At 45.8% G+C, this 17,309-nt stretch overlaps 1 long non-coding RNA gene across 3 annotated transcripts; it reads left to right on the top strand.

The window, feature by feature from the left end:
- The first annotated feature begins 111 nt into the window (after window positions 1–111).
- LOC143688338 (uncharacterized) lies at window positions 112–13,028 on the top strand. 3 transcript variants are annotated; one of them, XR_013177954.1, is made up of 5 exons: window positions 112–932; window positions 10,814–10,976; window positions 11,729–11,978; window positions 12,303–12,473; window positions 12,824–13,028. It is a non-coding gene; the product is annotated as an uncharacterized LOC143688338 (long non-coding RNA). The 3 variants fall into 3 exon arrangements; XR_013177957.1 differs by lacking the exon at window positions 12,303–12,473; XR_013177952.1 differs by lacking the exon at window positions 12,303–12,473 and having other exon boundaries at window positions 12,780–13,028.
- The last annotated feature ends 4,281 nt before the right edge of the window (window positions 13,029–17,309 follow it).

Here is a 17,309-nt window from a genome sequence, read left to right as displayed (position 1 = left end):
GAGGGAGGGCTTTTGTGGCTGCCAGTTTACTGATGTCACACAGCCTGTGTTCATGACACTTTCTTTCCTTGGAGATGACACCAACCAACACCCAGAACAAGATTTGCCAAGAGGCCAGTGAACCCAGGTAACTTTAAACCAGTTAGTTGGCAAACTTTCACAAGTGTAAGAATGACGTGGCGAGCTTGGTAAAGCAGTCTCTGGGCCCCATCCCCAGATATTCTGATGCGGGGGTGGGGGGGGGGGGCAGAGAGTTTGTATCTCCTCTGAGCCCACAGCTCAGGTGGTGCTGACAACGACCATCCAAATCAAATAGGGATTCCCCGGGACCATCTGCCCGGCTCTGCAGGACCCTCTCAGCCCGCCTGGAACAGAGGGGACACGTGCCAGGACCCACAGCCCGTCCTGACCTCCTTAAGGTTGCCCCAAGCCCCTGAGCGGCAGTGCAGCAGGCCTGAGGGCAGAGAGAAGAGGGGTTCCTCCAGGTTTGGGTTGAAGACAGGCGGGCAGGTTGGGGAATACCTACTTCCCCGACAGTGCCTGCGTCTGAAGAGCCCAGTCAAGGCTCCAGGAAGCTACTGGCTTAAGGGAAACTGCAGGAACCTAACGGCGAGGGATAAGCCTTGAGGAAGCTGAGGGAGGCAGAGCCTGGTCTCGGCTGGGAGCCCCAGTCCCCGAGGGCAGGAGGCCTGGCTGTCAGCAGGGAGCAGGGCAGGGGCGAGCTGTGCCCCCGGCGTCAGAGGAGGAAGCCCCGGAGGGGAACCATCCTGGTGGGAGAGGGAGGCGCGACCTGTCTCCTTCCAAGAAGAGAGTCTACAACGCCCTTCGGGAAAAACAGACCAGCTTTCAAAAGGATCTCCCACTTGAAGTAGAATTTTGGGAAGGAAGAGAGTCCTGAGCACAGAGCAGAAAGATGAAGCACAGGTTGAGACGTGAGTGAGCTGGGCTGAGGCTTCTGAGAAATATAAGAGGGTTTGTCCCTGCGGACTAGGCCCATGTTGAACCGTTACACATTTACACATTTTATTTTGTTTTGAAAATCACACTCAATAGATAATATGAGCTATTTTTTTTTTAAGTTCCCTGTAGTTGTAAAATGATATCCTTGAAGAGAAGAGGCATAAATTCTGTCTCACTAGTGGGGCCGAGGGATGAGGGGGTGTGAGTGGGTGTTGGCTGCAAAGGGGCGTGATGGAGATATTTCAGGTCTCGATGAGGTCGGTGGTTCCACGGGCAAGGAAACCTCTTCAAAGTGTGTCACTGTGACAGGTGAATGGGTGGGGTCTATGTATGTAAATTAAATCTCTATATGGTTGATAAAAATATAGGGTAAGAAGAAAAATCTCAGAAATAATACATGTATTTCACTATGAATCAGAGAACATATGATTTTAATTTCAACATTAAAATACCTTCTACATCCCCCAGTGAATGCAGTTTATTCATGTGAATTTATCCAGGTCGTTTTACTAGGTAGGTTCATCTAGGTGAAACGCAGTCTCAATTAACAACCCGAACAACCACCATCCTTTGCTGTGAAAATGGCAATAGAAGAAATATTTGGTTTATTCTTTTTAGATGAACCAGGAAGACATGAATCGGTGAAAGTGTTCCCATCAACGAAAGTGAATAATTTCTGAGTCCCTTACATGATTGCATTGCTGGCTTTGGCTAGATAAGATTGGGTTCCCCTTCCTCTCTTGCTCAGTAAAACTGGATATATAAATATGCCGACATGCACACATATATCTATATTTAGGGACTATTTCTGCCCATGTGGCTTAAACAAGTATTATCTACCCAGTTAAGTATTGCCTATGAGACATCTGCCTGGTGAGGATGCAGTCGGCCATCCTTCATCATATTTCTCATTTGTGGTAGAGGCCTAAGCTGAGGGTCAGCCTTCCAGAACAGAGCCACCTTAACTAGAGAGAAAAAAACCAGTGTCTCCAAGTGGCAAAAACAAAACCATTATCCTGTGGTTGTTGGTATATTATTTGTTGTTGGTATTTATTTTGTGCTCTCCACAAAATTATGATTTCTATGACCTCACAAATCAAGACAACAACATATAACACACTTAACCCTAGAGTTAAGATAGTCACAGCAGAATAAATTAATTTACAGAAAATTTTTCCTGTTTGCCTAGAAAGTACCTCGCATTTTTTCCTCTGTTTCTCCACACACACAACTGCATTTGCCTTGTCAGAACAGCTGAGGAAGGCTTACGGATGTACATTCTGTGACCTCGATGCTGTTGTCGCTATAAGCTTGTGATAAACTGGCCATGAGCTCCTCAAGAACTGGGATGATACCTCGTCCATCATTCCATCTGTTCTAGTTTGCTAGCTGCCGGAATGCAACACACCAGAGACAGATTGGCTTTTTTTTATTATTATTAATTAAAGAAAAAAAAGAAATTAACACAACATTTAGAAATCATTCCATTCTACATATGCAATCAGTAATTCTTAACATCATCACATAGATGCATGATCATCATTTCTTAGTACATTTGCATCGATTTAGGAAAAGAACTAGCAAAACAACAGAAAAAGATATAGAATGTTAATATAGAGAAAAAAATAAAAATAATAATACTAGTAAAAAAAAAAGACACAAACAAACAGACAGACAAAAAAAAAACCTATAGCTCAGATGCAGCTTCATTCAGTGTTTTAACATGATTACTTTACAATTAGGTATTATTGTGCTGTCCATTTTTGAGTTTTTGTATCTAGTCCTGTTGCACAGTCTGTATCCCTTCAGCTCCAATTACCCATTATCTTACCCTGTTCCTAACTCCTGCTGGTCTCTGTTACCAATGACATATTCCAAGTTTATTCTCGAATGTCGGTTCACATCAGTGGGACCATACAGTATTTGTCCTTTAGTTTTTGGCTAGACTCACTCAGCATAATGTTCTCTAGGTCCATCCATGTTATTACATGCTTCATAAGTTTATTCTGTCTTAAAGCTGCATAATATTCCATTGTGTGTATATACCACAGTTTGTTTAGCCACTCGTCTGTTGATGGACATTTTGGCTGTTTCCATCTCTTTGCAATTGTAAATAACGCTGCTATAAACATTGGTGTGCAAATGTCCGTTTGTGTCTTTGCCCTTAAGTCCTTTGAGTAGAGACCTAGCAATGGTATTGCTGGGTCATATGGCACTTCTATATTCAGTTTTTTGAGGAACCACCAAACTGCCTTCCACAGTGGTTGCACCATTTGACATTCCCACCAACAGTGGATAAGTGTGCCTCTTTCTCCACATCCTCTCCAGCACTTGTCATTTTCTGTTTTGTTGATAATGGCCATTCTGGTGGGTGTGAGATGATATCTCAGTGTGGTTTTGATTTGCATTTCTCTAATGGCTAGGGACATTGAACATCTCTTCATGTGCCTTTTGGCCATTTGTATTTCCTCTTCTGAGAGGTGTCTGTTCAAGTCTTTTTCCCATTTTGTAATTGGGTTGTCTGTCTTTTCGTTGTTGAGTTGGACAATCTCTTTATAAATTCTGGATACTAGAACTTTGTCTGATATGTCGTTTCCAAATATTGTCTCCCATTGTGTAAGCTGTCTTTCTACTTTCTTGATGAAGTTCTTTGATGCACAAAAGTGTTTAATTTTGAGGAGCTCCCATTTATTTATTTCTTTCTTCAGTGCTCTTGCTTTAGGTATAAGGTCCATAAAACCGCCTCCAATTGTAAGATTCATAAGATATCTCCCTACATTTTCCTCTAACTGTTTTATGGTCTTAGACCTAATGTTTAGATCTTTGATCCATTTTGAGTTAACTTTTGTATAGGGTGTGAGATATGGGTCTTCTTTCATTCTTTTGCATGTGGATATCCAGTTCTCTAGGCACCATTTATTGAAGAGACTGTTCTGTCCCAGGTGAGTTGGCTTGACTGCCTTATCAAAGATCAAATGTCCATAGATGAGAGGGTCTATATCTGAGCACTCTATTCGATTCCATTGGTCGATATAGCTATCTTTATGCCAATACCATGCTGTTTTGACCACTGTGGCTTCATAATATGCCCTAAAGTCCGGCAGCGTGAGACCTCCAGCTTCGATTTTTTTCCTCAAGATACTTTTAGCAATTCGGGGCACCCTACCCTTCCAGAAAAATTTGCTTATTGGCTTTTCTATTTCTGAAAAATAAGTTGTTGGGATTTTGATTGGTATTGCATTGAATCTGTAAATCAATTTAGGTAGGATTGATATCTTAACTATATTTAGTCTTCCAATCCATGAACACGGTATGCCCTTCCATCTATTTAGGTCTTCTGTGATTTCTTTTAACAGTTTTTTGTAGTTTTCTTTGTATAGGTTTTTTGTCTCTTTAGTTAAATTTATTCCTAGGTATTTTATTCTTTTAGTTGCAATTGTAAATGGGATTCGTTTCTTGATTTCCCCCTCAGCTTGTTCATTACTAGTGTATAGAAATGCTACAGATTTTTGAATGTTGATCTTGTAACCTGCTACTTTGCTGTACTCATTTATTAGCTCTAGTAGTTTTGTTGTGGATTTTTCCAGGTTTTCGACGTATAGTATCATATCGTCTGCAAACAGTGATAGTTTTACTTCTTCCTTTCTAATTTTGATGCCTTGTATTTCTTTTTCTTGTCTAATTGCTCTGGCTAGAACCTCCAACACAATGTTGAATAATAGTGGTGATAATGGACATCCTTGTCTTATTCCTGATCTTAGGGGGAAAGTTTTCAATTTTTCCCCATTGAGGATGATATTAGCTGTGGGTTTTTCATATATTCCCTCTATCATTTTAAGGAAGTTCCCTTGTATTCCTATCTTTTGAAGTGTTTTCAGCAGGAAAGGATGTTGAATCTTGTCAAATGCCTTCTCTGCATCAATTGAGATGATCATGTTATTTTTCTGCTTTGATTTGTTGATATGGTGTATTACATTAATTGATTTTCTTATGTTGAACCATCCTTGCATACCTGGGATGAATCCTACTTGGTCATGATGTATAATTCTTTTAATGTGTTGTTGGATACGATTTGCTAGAATTTTGTTGAGGATTTTTGCATCTATATTCATTAGAGAGATTGGTCTGTAGTTTTCTTTTTTTGTAATACCTTTGCCTGGTTTTGGTATGAGGTGATGTTGGCTTCATAGAATGAATTAGGTAGCTTTCCCTCCGCTTCGATTTTTTTGATGAGTTTGAGAAGAGTTGGTACTAATTCTTTCCGGAATGTTTGATAGAATTCACATGTGAAGCCGTCTGGTCCTGGACTTTTCTTTTTAGGAAGCTTTTGAATAACTGATTCAATTTCTTTACGTGTGATTGGTTTGTTGAGGTCATCTATTTCTTCTTGAGTCAAAGTTGGTTGTTCATGTCTTTCCAGGAACCCGTCCATTTCATCTAAATTGTTGTATTTATTAGCATAAAGTTGTTCATAGTATCCTGTTATTACCTCCTTTATTTCTGTGAGGTCAGTGGTTATGTCTCCTCTTCCATTTCTGATCTTATTTATTTGCATCCTCTCTCTTCTTCTTTTTGTCAATCTTGCTAAGGGCCCATCAATCTTATTGATTTTCTCATAGAACCAACTTCTGGTCTTACTGATTTTCTCTATTGTTTTCATGTTTTCAATTTCATTTATTTCTGCTCTAATCCTAGTTATTTCTTTCCTTTTGCTTCTTTGGGGTTAGTTTGCTGTTCTTTCTCCAGTTCTTCCAAGTAGACAGTTAATTCCTGAATTTTTGCCTTTTCTTCTTTTCTGATATAGGCATTTAGGGCAATAAATTTCCCTCTTAGCACTGCCTTTGCTGCATCCCATAGGTTTTGATATGTTGTGTTTTCATTTTCATTCGCCTCGAGGTATTTACTAATTTCTCTTGCAATTTCTCCTTTGACCCACTCGTTGTTTAAGAGTGTGTTGTTGAGCCTCCACGTATTTGTGAATTTTCTGGCACTCCACCTATTATTGATTTCCAACTTCATTCCTTTATGATCTGAGAAAGTGTTGTGTATGATTTCAATCTTTTAAATTTGTTAAGACTTGCTTTGTGACCCAGCATATGGTCTATCTTTGAGAATGATCCATGAGCACTTGAGAAAAAGGTGTATCCTGCTGTTGTGGGCTGTAATGTCCTATAAATGTCTGTTAAGTCTAGCTCATTTATAGTAATATTCAGATTCTCTATTTCTTTATTGATCCTCTGTCTAGATGTTCTGTCCATTGATGAGAGTGGTGAATTGAAGTCTCCAACTATTATGGTATATGTGTCTATTTCCCTTTTCAGTGTTTGCAGTGTATTCCTCACGTATTTAGGGGCATTCTGGTTCAGTGCATAAATATTTATGATTGTTATGTCTTCTTGTTTAATTGTTCCTTTTATTAGTAGATAGTGTCCTTCTTTGTTTCTTTTAACTGTTTTACATTTGAAGTCTAATTTGTTGGATATTAGTATAGCCACTCCTGCTCTTTTCTGGTTGTTATTTGCATGAAATATCTTTTCCCAACCTTTCACTTTCAATCTATGTTTATCTTTGGGTCTAAGATGTGTTTCCTGTAGACAGCATATAGAAGGATCCTGTTTTTTAATCCATTCTGCCAGTCTATGTCTTTTGATTGGGGAATTCAGTCCATTAACTTTTAGTGTTATTACTGTTTGGATAATATTTTCCTCTACCATTTTGCCTTTTGTATTATATATATCATATCTGATTTTCCTCCTTTCTACACTCTTCTCCATACCTCTCTCTTCTGTCTTTTCATATCTGACTCTAGTGCTCCCTTTAGTATTTCTTGCAGAGCTGGTCTCTTGGTCACAAATTCTCTCAGAGACTTTTTGTCTGAGAATGTTTTAATTTCTCCCTCATTTTTGAAGGACAGTTTTGCTGAATATAGAAGCCTTGGTTGGCAGTTTTTCTCTTTTAGTAATTTAAATATATCATCCCACTGTCTTCTAGCTTCCATGGTTTCTGCTGAGAAATCTACACATAGTCTTATTGGGTTTCCCTTGTATGTGATGGATTGTTTTTCTCTTGGTGCTTTCAAGATCCTCTCTTTCTCTTTGACCTCTGACATTCTAACTAGTAAGTGTCTTGCAGAACGCCTATTTGGGTCTATTCTCTTTGGGGTGCGCTGCACTTCTTCGATCTGTAATTTTAGGTCTTTCATAAGAGTTGGGAAATTTTCAATGATAATTTCTTCCATTAGTTTTTCTCCTCCTTTTCCCTTCTCTTCTCCTTCTGGGACACCCACAACACGCATATTTGTGCACTTCATATTGTCATTCAGTTCCCTGATCCCCTGCTCAAATTTTTCCATTCTTTTCCCTATTGTTTCTGTTTCTTTTTGGGATTCAGATGTTCCATCCTCCAGTTCACTAATTGTAGCTTCTGTCTCTTTAAATCTACCATTGTAGGTATCCATTGTTTTTTCCATCTTTTCTACTTTGTCCTTCAATTCCATAAGTTCTGTGATTTGTTTTTTCAGTTTTTCTATTTCTTGTTTTTGTTCAGCCCATGTCTTCTTCTTGTCCTCCCTCAATTTATCGATTTTGTTTTTGAAGAGGTTTTCCATTTCTGTTCGTATATTCAGCATTAGTTGTCTCAGCTCCTGTATCTCATTTGAACTATTGGTTTGTTCCTTTGACTGGGCCATAGCTTCAATTTTCTGAGCATGATCCGTTATCTTCTGCTGGTGTCTGGGCATTTAATCAGATTTCCCTGGTTGTGAGACCCAGCATGTTGAAAGATTTTTCTGTGAAATCTCTGGGCTCTGTTTTTCTTATCCTGCCCAGTAGGTGGCGCTCGTGGTGCTCATCTGACTGCAGGTCCCACCAGTAAAAGATGCTGTGGCTCCTTTAACTTTGGAAAACTCTCGCTGTAGCGGGGGGTCACCAGCCGAAGCGGCTTGGGGGAGTGCCAATCCGAATCTCCCAGCTGGCCTGGGGATCCGAACGCGGGGAGGGTCGCCGGCCTCCTCGGCTTGGGGGAACGCCTGTCCAAATTTCCCAGCCGGCCCAGGGTGCCAAGTGTGGCAGTGGGGCGCCAGCCGCCGCGGATTGAGGAAGTGCCTATCCAGCGTTCCCAGCCGGACCGGGAAGCCACGTGTTTGGAAGGGACCCTGGTTGCCGTTCTCCGCAGCTTGGGGATCTCCGATCCAATTCTCCCAGCTGGTCTGGGGGGCTGCGCGTGGTGGGGGGGGCGCCAGCCGCCGCGGCTTGAGGGGACCACCTGTCCAATTCTCCCAGCCGGCCCGGGAAGGAGGGAGGGAGGGACTCCGGCCACCTGCTGCCCCGACCCGGGGAAGCCCGCGTCCCTCGGCCATCTCACTGGAGCGGGTTCTCCCAGCCAGTCAGCCGTTCCAGAATGGGGTACGCTGTCTTCTTGATCTCTGTCATGGCTCCGGGAGCTGTTCTGTATCGTTTCTGCTTCCCTAGTAGCTGTTCTGGAGGAGGAACTAAGACCCGCGCATCTTACTAAGCCGCCATCTTCTCCGGAAGTCCGGATTGGCTTTTAATAAAAGGGGATTTATTTTGTTGGTTCTTCAGAGGAAAGGCAGCTAACTTTCCACTGAGGTTTTGATATGAACTCTGTTCATATTTACCCAAAACTGGAAATACCTGGAAACAGGCTCAGGGCGATCTCTGCTGGTCTTCTCTCCAGGCCCCTGGGTTCCAACAACTTTCCCCGGGGTGACTTCTTTCTGCATCTCCAAAGGCCTGGGCTGAGCTGCTAGTGCTGAGATGAGGAATGCTGAGCTGCTAGGCTGTGCTACATTGCGTTCTCTCATTTAAGCACCTCTCAATTAAGTCAAACGTCACTCATGGCAGCAGACACTCCTCCTAGCCAACTGCAGATGTAATTAGCAACAGATGAAGTTCACGTACCATTGGCTTATGTCTGCAGCAGCAGAACTAGGTATGCTCACCTGGGCAAGTTGACAAGTGAATCTAACTAACACACCATCTCTATCAGCTTACTCCAGGCCAGGTGCTTAAAAAACATTTGTTACAGCAATGATGGGGAGCTATCAGCAGGTTGCCGGTGGGAATGCAAAATGGCTGTGCAACTTCTTAGAATATTCAGCATAGACTTAGCATGTGATCCAGCAATTCTGCTTCTGGGTACTCATTTTAGAAAAATGACTATTTATGTTCACACAAAAGCCTGTACACAAGTGTTTACAGCAACTCTGTTCATATTTACCCAAAACTGGAAATAACCCAGATGTCCTTCAGCAGGTGAGAGGATAAGCAAACTGCACATCCATACCTTAGAGTCCTATTCAATCATGAAAAAGAACAAATTGTCGATACATGTAACAACTTCACAACCTGAGGGAGTCACTAAGCATTATGCTAAGGGAAGGAAGCCAGTCCCAAAGGGTTCCATTTCTGTGACATTCTCGAAAAGACAAAACTACAGTGATAGAGAATAGAGAATGGGTTGCCAGCACAAGTCAGAGGGGCAGCACAGGAGAAGTTTGGGGATGATGGAATGTTCCAGATCCTGATTGTGGTGGCACCATGGATTTCTACATGTGCTCAAGTTTATAGAGCTATCCACCTAAAGTGGGGGGGGGGGGGATCAGTTTCATTGTGTGATAATCATAAAAATAAAATCTCTTAAAGGTTTGTTGTATTGAGAACTATCTCACAGTCAAGTAGAAACACATGAAGACCTTAGCTCAACATTTTATTTCAAGTTTGTCTAGTATATTTAAAATAACTATTCAATGCTAACTTTATCTTTTTAAAAACCTTTTAAAGTATCTCCTCAGTTCTAAAGCTGCCAATCCTAATATACGTCTCACAAACCATCTCGATATTTTATTTGCAAAACAGCCCCTCCCCAAAAGATGCATCCATGCATTCCTGTAGAATCTGTCCAACAGAACTTTCTAGGATACCAGAACTTCTCTGCACAGTTCAGTCCAGAAGCCAGTAGCCACATGTGGCTATTAAGCACTTAAAATGTGGCTAGCATGACTGAGGAACGGGATTTTTTATTTCATTTCATTTTCATTCATTCAAATTTAAATGTAAATATCCACAGTCAGGAGTCACTATTTGGATTAAAACTTGCACGCCTGAACTATGCTATTCTAGCTTTTCACACTAAACCCATCACAGAACCTCATCCTGATACTGTATTTTAGTTTAAGGTTAGCTAGATCAAGGTTAGATACAAGAAAAGCCTCATGAAAAACCTGTCCTTGAGTTCCTGTAGAACTCCTGTGAAACAATGCAGTTTCTCATGGCCCCTGTTCTCTGAGTACCTTGTGGCAGGGTCCTTTCATAATCAGTATTTTAAAAACAGTTTTTGAATCTTCTGACAATATGTGGTTGGTTCCTTTGACTAGATAATAAGATAAGATCCTTTTCATTTTCCATCTTTCCCGTCTTTTCTTGGTTGCCAAGAAACTCAGAGCTAAGAAGTATTTTCTGATGATCTGTAATGGTTCCTCTTACACTGAGTTTTCTAGAACAGTCATTTCCTCCTCTTACTCCCCGGTCTGCTGCCACTCACGGCTGCACTGCTTCTGCCTGTGATCTGTTACCTCGAGCACCTGGATTGGCTATTTCAGATTGTTTTATTTTCTTTAAAAATAGCTGAAAATTCAGCGAAGTGGCAACTTCAACTCGACACTAGTCAGAATCAAATAGAAGATGTAACTCATTCATTTTCTAGAACAGCCTCCTCCCCCGGTGGGCCCCTTTCCCCGCAGGTGGCCGTGGGCAGATTTTGGCAGGGGCTGTAAACCCCCCAGTTGCTGGCAGTTCTGCATCATCTCACTGAAATTGTCTCTTTCCTTCATCAGTCCCTCTGGAGCGACTGCTTGGTGTTTAGCATCCCTCCCCCCCGCCCCACCCCGTGCTGTGGTTGGAGCATGTCCCCTCAGAAGTGCACGTCTGCCAGACCCTCAGAACGTGACCTGATTTGGAAACAGAGTCTTTGCAGAGGTCACCGAGGCATGGCTTAAGGTGAGTGCCTGTGGCTTAGGGTGGGCCCTGAATCCTACGAGGCAGGAGGGGACACAGGGGTGCATGGGAGCCACGGCGCAGGACAGAGAGGTGGTGCATCTGCAGGCGGGGACACCCAGAAGGCGGCAGAGAGGCCAGAACGGGCGTCTCCCTTGGAGCCCCCGAAGGGACCAACCCTATGGCGCCTGCTGCAGACTTCTGGTCTTGTGTGTTCTGCAGAACACACCCGTGCGCTGCAAGCCCCCAGGCCCGGGACAGTTTGTTAGGAGAGCCCCGGAAAACTTTGGCACTAGGGGGTGCCAGCCTCAGGGTGCTGGGAGAGGCGCCTCGGGGACAGGGCCGAGGTTCCCAGGACGTCACAGCCCCCATGCGCAGTCCCTGAGACCCCACACCCCTCACCACAGCCACACACACACACACCCCCCGGGCCTCCGCAGTGACCCCACGCTGGCCCTGACGCGCCTGGCGGCTCCCCCCACACAGGGGCCCCTCCTTCCACCCGGTCCCCCAGCACAGGCTGCTCCCGCCCCCAACCCCACTGCCTGTCCAGGCCACACGTCATCCGGCCATCCCCCAGAAGGGTGGGCTTCTCCCAGACACCGCAGGAGGGGGAAAAGGAAGCTGAACCTCCAGCTTCCCCCTCTCCCCACCTAAAACTAGCCCTGCACCCCAGAACCGGGCCTGAGCAGCGACACGGAGATGCAGGGGTCCGAGCCCTGGCCACCCTTCCTCTTCCTTCGTCCTCTCCCCAGCAGGCGAAAGTCCCCAGCCGCTACTTCCCCCGGGCGTGGAAGCGGGGCTTAGAGCAAAGCCTGCGTCAAGCTGTCCAGCTTTTGATGCATTAAAGGAGCTTTAGAACATAGCAGACACTTCCTCCATTCAAGGTCAGGTTTTCAGTGATCCCGTCCCAGACTCGCGCGCCGGATTTTAGAGATCAAACGCTTCACATTGATTCTTTCTTTCCCTCGGCGTTCCTGTGCACTAATCCGAGTCGTCTCCAAGGTAAGTGAATGCCCCTGGCAGAGGAAGCAGAGAGTTGCCCAAGCACTAAAGGCCGACGAGAATGCAGGGTGATGTGTGTATTTGTAAAGAGAGAGAAAGCGAGAAGGGGAGCAGGAGAGAATCTACTTATACTTAGATTTTAACTAATTGAAATTAAATAAAATGTACAACCCTGGGTAGTTCAGTGGTAGGGAGAGATTTTCTATTAGCCTCCTTACTGGAAGAAAAAAACAAATTCCGCTCCTTCATTTTGGGTGAATTGTTTTGGAACCTTGCAAATTCTTGTCAAAAGGTTTTTCTTGTTTTTTTCTTTCACATGGGCAGGCATCGGGAATTGAACCTGGGTCTCCAGCGTGGCAGGCGAGAACTCTGCCACTGAGCCACTATCGCACCGTCCTGTTGAGAGGTTTTAAGTACTGAATTTTCCCAAAGTATTGAACCCAGGGATGCTGTCCTTAAAGAACATAGAACATCATTGGGAAGAAAAGGTGTGAGGTAGGGGACAGGCAGGCACCACTAAGGCCTCTGCAGTGCAAGGAAACCAAGCCTTGTCTTTGCCCCCAGTCCTTGGGGAGGTAACCTCTGAATCTTTGGGATTTCCTGCAACAAGAGTTTCTTTTGTTCTTCCTGGTGGGTCCAGGACCACACCTGGTGGTCCCTATGCTAATGAGTCAGCAGGGTGGGGCCCACCCTGGGGGCATGGGGACAGGTCCCCCGGAAAGGACAACCCAGTGGTTAGGGTCTTGGGGCCCGGAGCCAGGCAGTGCAGCCCACCTTCCTGACCTCTGACCTCTGGGGGAGGAGGGGCTGCAGACTGCATCCAGCGTGGCCATTGCTTCTGTCAGTGGTGCCATCTGGAAGGAGACTCCATCAACTCAGGACAGCTGCAGGCCCTAAGAGCTCCCAGGACGGCAGGGCCCAGGGGTAGTGTGTCCCACGCCACACACTCAGGACACAGACGCAAGCACTTGAGACCGTCCAGACGTCACCCTGCGCGGCTCTTATTATTTGTATCCTTCTTATTTGTAGCCGTTTACTAGAATAAAACTATCATCCTAAGTGTAGCACTTTCAGTGAGTCATTCCAGCAAACTGTCAAACCTGAGAGGGGGATGGGAAGCCCCAAATTTGTAACCAGTGGGTCAGAGGCACAGGCGGCCCAGGTCCCCCAACTTGTGATCATGTCTGGAGAGCCTGCGGGGTCTGCCCTCACTCCCGGTAGTCAGAATTCAACTGATGGCATGGTGGTGGGTGTTACTGCTGTGTCCGAGGCTGTTGCTAGAAATCGATTGAAAAGTCTAATACCCCTGAAGAGCCACAAAAAAGCACACATAGGTAGCACACGCAGGGAATACACACTGGGAGCATGCACAGGGAGCACAGGCCAGGAGGATACACAGGACACACGCTGGAAACACATGCAGGGAGCACATGCTGGGAGCACATACAGGGTGCACAAGCCTGGAGGACACACAGGACACACGCAGGGAGCACACACCTGGAGCACACACAGGGAGCATGCACAGGGAGCACAGGCCAGGAGGACACACACAGGAAGCACATGCCGGGAGCACGCACAGGGTGCACATGCTGGGAGGACACACAGGACACACAGGGAGCACACACCTGGAGCACACACAGGGAGCATGCACAGGGAGCACAGGCCAGGAGGACACACACAGGAAGCACACACCGGGAGCACGCACAGGGTGCACATGCTGGGAGGACACACAGGACACACAGGGAGCAAACACCTGGAGCACACACAGGGAACGAGCACAGGCCTGGAGGACACATAGGACACACACAGGGAGCACACGCAGGGAGCACACGCGGGGAGGGCGCACACAGGGAGCATGTACAGGGAGCACATGCAGGGAGCATTATATTTAGTACCAGGTTTTCACATTTTTGTGCTTTTTTTGTCATTTCTGTGTTCAAAATGGCCCCAAGCATAGGGCTGCAGTGCTGTCTGGAGCTTCTGAGCTCAAGAAAGCTGTTTGTGCCTTACAGAGAAAACACGCATGTTAGAGAAGTTTCATTCAGGCATTAGTTACAGAGATGCCGACCGTGAGGGCAGCGCTAATGAATTGATAATACACAGTAGATAAGTGTCTTTAAGCAAAACACACTCAAAACGAGGTGACATAGTCATCTGTTGGCAAAATGTTGTGACCAGAGGCTCACAGGAGCCTGACCCTGTATTTCCCGGAACGGTGGTTCAACATTTGCTCACTCAGTGTGCACCGCAACGTGACACACCACAACTGCCACAAATAGGGAGAAACAACTGCACCTGCCAACTGGGAAGAGTTGGGACACGCAGACTCTGTATGCACCATGCCCTGCTCCTGCCTGCCCACCCCCTGAGCCTGCACTGGACCTCCTGAGGTCCTGGGACATGACTTGGACCCCAGCAGAGCCTGTGTGTCAGCGATGGAGAAAAGACCAGTGGGCTGGGGGCAGGGTGGGGTGGCTACCAAGACTGCATGGGAGGAGGTGACGGTGGAGGAGAGACAGCTGACGTGTGATCTGATAGTAAAACGCATTAAAAGGAATTGCGCACAGGGCTCTAGCTAAGACTCTACAAAGATTCCATGTACTACAGTAACTTCCCCAAAACCTGCAACCTCCAGATGAGTTCCTAGGCCAGATGAGTCCTGAAACCCCGAGGGCCCAGCCTCTCCAGAACACTGACTAGTTCCATCCCCCATCCCATACTATCGACCACCCTTTTCAACATGAAAATGTTAGAATGCACAGAGCCCAAATACCCGTAAAGATTGGGAGAAGGACCCAAGGAGAAGGTAGAGAAGGTACAACAGTGAAGATAGGATTTAACAAATGACTATGACTGTTGAATCATTATATTGATATTTCTTTTAGTCTCCAGTGTCTTGGTGCTGCTAGAAGGAAAAACCTAAAATTATAGAACTGTAACCCATACCAAACTCTGAAATCTGTTCTACAACTAATTGTGGTAGTGTGCTTTGAAATTTATTGCTTTTTTGTATATATGTTATTTTTCACAATAAAAAAGAAAATAAAAGGTATTGAGCAAAGTACACATGTAGCTACTTACACTTAGATTTTAACCAATTGAAATTAAATAAAATGTACAATTTCGGGTAGTTCAGTGGTTAGAATGCCCGCCTTTCATGCAGGAGACCCGGGTTCGATTCCCGGACCATGCACTCACACACACACACACAGAAAAGTACAATTCCGTTCCTTTCTCACTCTGGCCTCATGTCTGCGGTCAGCACGTGACTGCTGGCTGCTGCAATGGACGGGCCAGACACAGACATGCCCTGGCCGCAGTGCTCTCGGGGCTGTGCTTCATCACTAACGTTCATTGTGAGTTCTTAGCATCAAGGAACAAACCAGCTTTTAAAAATTAATTCGCACCCAGCCTTGTGAGACAAATTCAGGTGATGAATCCATTAGCAAAATTTTCTTTTTATTTCTCTTCTAAGCCAAGGTCCAGTGCTACATTTTCAAGGATTTTGCCAGCCGCTTGTTAAGCACAGCCATAATGTAAAAGTAAATTAAATAAACTTATTATTAGGCAAATTATACTACAAGCGGGGTAATGAATGTGAAAATGAATTTCCGCATTTTACTGTTCTCGGTGCAGCTGAGGTTGTTTGCGGCTATCGCTTCTCTAAGGGGAAATGGTGCGAGGCTGTGAGCTAACTTCCGACCCCACGCTGCACGCCCCACGGAAGCCTGACGCCCACCACGGCGGGAGTATTTACACTTCAGAAATTGACAAACACTAAAAATAAGGCTTTTTCCTGCAATGCTAGTTCCTAAACATTTATCAGCACACCAATTTATTACCCGTCAAGTATTCATGCTAAAATTATATGCTTGTTACTGGGATAAAAACTTACAATCAATGAAAGGAAGTGGTAAGGGGTATAGAAAAAAATAGGGGAAACAAAGGCCAAAATATTTTGGGTAGATGGAAATACTAGAAGTCAATGAGAGGGAGGGGTAAGGCCCGGCTTCCAAGCAGGACCACAGCCCAGGGACAGGGGCTGAGACTTGCCTGTAACTTTTGAGGACGCAGGTCAACCCACAGCGCCCAGCTGCGCCCAGCTCTGTCCCTGTGACGTGGAGAGCTCACCGGTGCATACCGAGCGCATGGAAACAGGAGGGAGTGATTGCTGTGCTCCAGGAGGCTTTTAAGTCGGCCGGAGCTCCACGGCGCAGGGGCTTTCTAGGGCCCCTGGTCTGCGCGAAGGGGGCGAGTCCCCGGCCCTCCCTCCCTCCCTGGCAGGCCCCGCGGCTCCTCCCTGCCCCCCGCCCCTGCCCCGCGCTCGCCCGCTCGCTGCCTGGGGTGGCACCGTTCCCTCACCAGTATGTGCCCTGACCTCCTCTTCCTGCCCACCACCTCTCCAGATCCAGAGCCCCCCAGCTGCACTGGGTGAACCCCGAAAACACAATGTTTAGGGGAAAGAAGCCAGACGCAAAAGCGCAGATACCGTCCGATTCTGTTGAAATGAAATCCCCGGCACCCGCAAAGCCAAAGACGCAGCAGGCAGACTGAGGTCGCCGGGGCGGGGCCGAGGTGCGGGATGGGGAGAACTGCTCATGGATGCGGGGCGACGGACGTGTTCTAACATTGTGCTGAAGGCTGTGCAACTCTGTGAATACATAACACCACTGAACTGAATAGTTTAAATGGTGAGTTATATGAACTCGATCTCAATAACATCATAGAAACGAACAAACACACAACGCTGAGGAGCTGCCTTTAACCACAGGAGCTGGGAGCTGGTGGACAAATGCCCCGGCCTCCATCTCTTGGAGGGACAATTCTGGGGCTGGGGCTGGGGGTGGGCATTCTGCATGCTTCTAGAAGGTTCTGTTGGACTCAAGCCCAGTTGCCTATGCAGTAACCTTGGCAATACCTCCCGCCATCCCTATCTCACTCTCTCTGCTTCCTTCTTCCTATTTCCTTCATTCCTAGTCACCTTCAAATAAAACACCTGCATGCAAATCCCTAGCTCGGATCCTCCTTCTGGAGGAACCAAACTAAGACCCCAGGCGGTTTAGTACTTACGGGGATTAAGCACTTTGTGTGTGCGTCTTGGAGCGCTTGACGTTTGTCCCTCTTTTCTACTTTTTGGGGACACGGGCCAGGACTTGAACTTATTTAGCATTTTCAAACTGGATGACAAGGGAGGAAGAGGATGAGGTGTGCCGGGTGGCTGTTACGCGCCAGGCACTTCACAGACGTTTCCTCTCAGTCCCCATGGGACTCCAGGAGCCCTGGGCTGCCCAGAGAGGCTGCGTGCTTATGTTCATGGAAGACACAAGTGCC

The sequence above is a fragment of the Tamandua tetradactyla genome, chromosome 1 (assembly GCF_023851605.1).
Source record: "Tamandua tetradactyla isolate mTamTet1 chromosome 1, mTamTet1.pri, whole genome shotgun sequence".
Classification (NCBI taxonomy): Eukaryota; Metazoa; Chordata; class Mammalia; order Pilosa; family Myrmecophagidae; genus Tamandua; species Tamandua tetradactyla.
The sequence above is the reverse complement of the archived record's forward strand: the minus strand, read 5'-3'. Positions and strand labels throughout refer to the sequence as shown.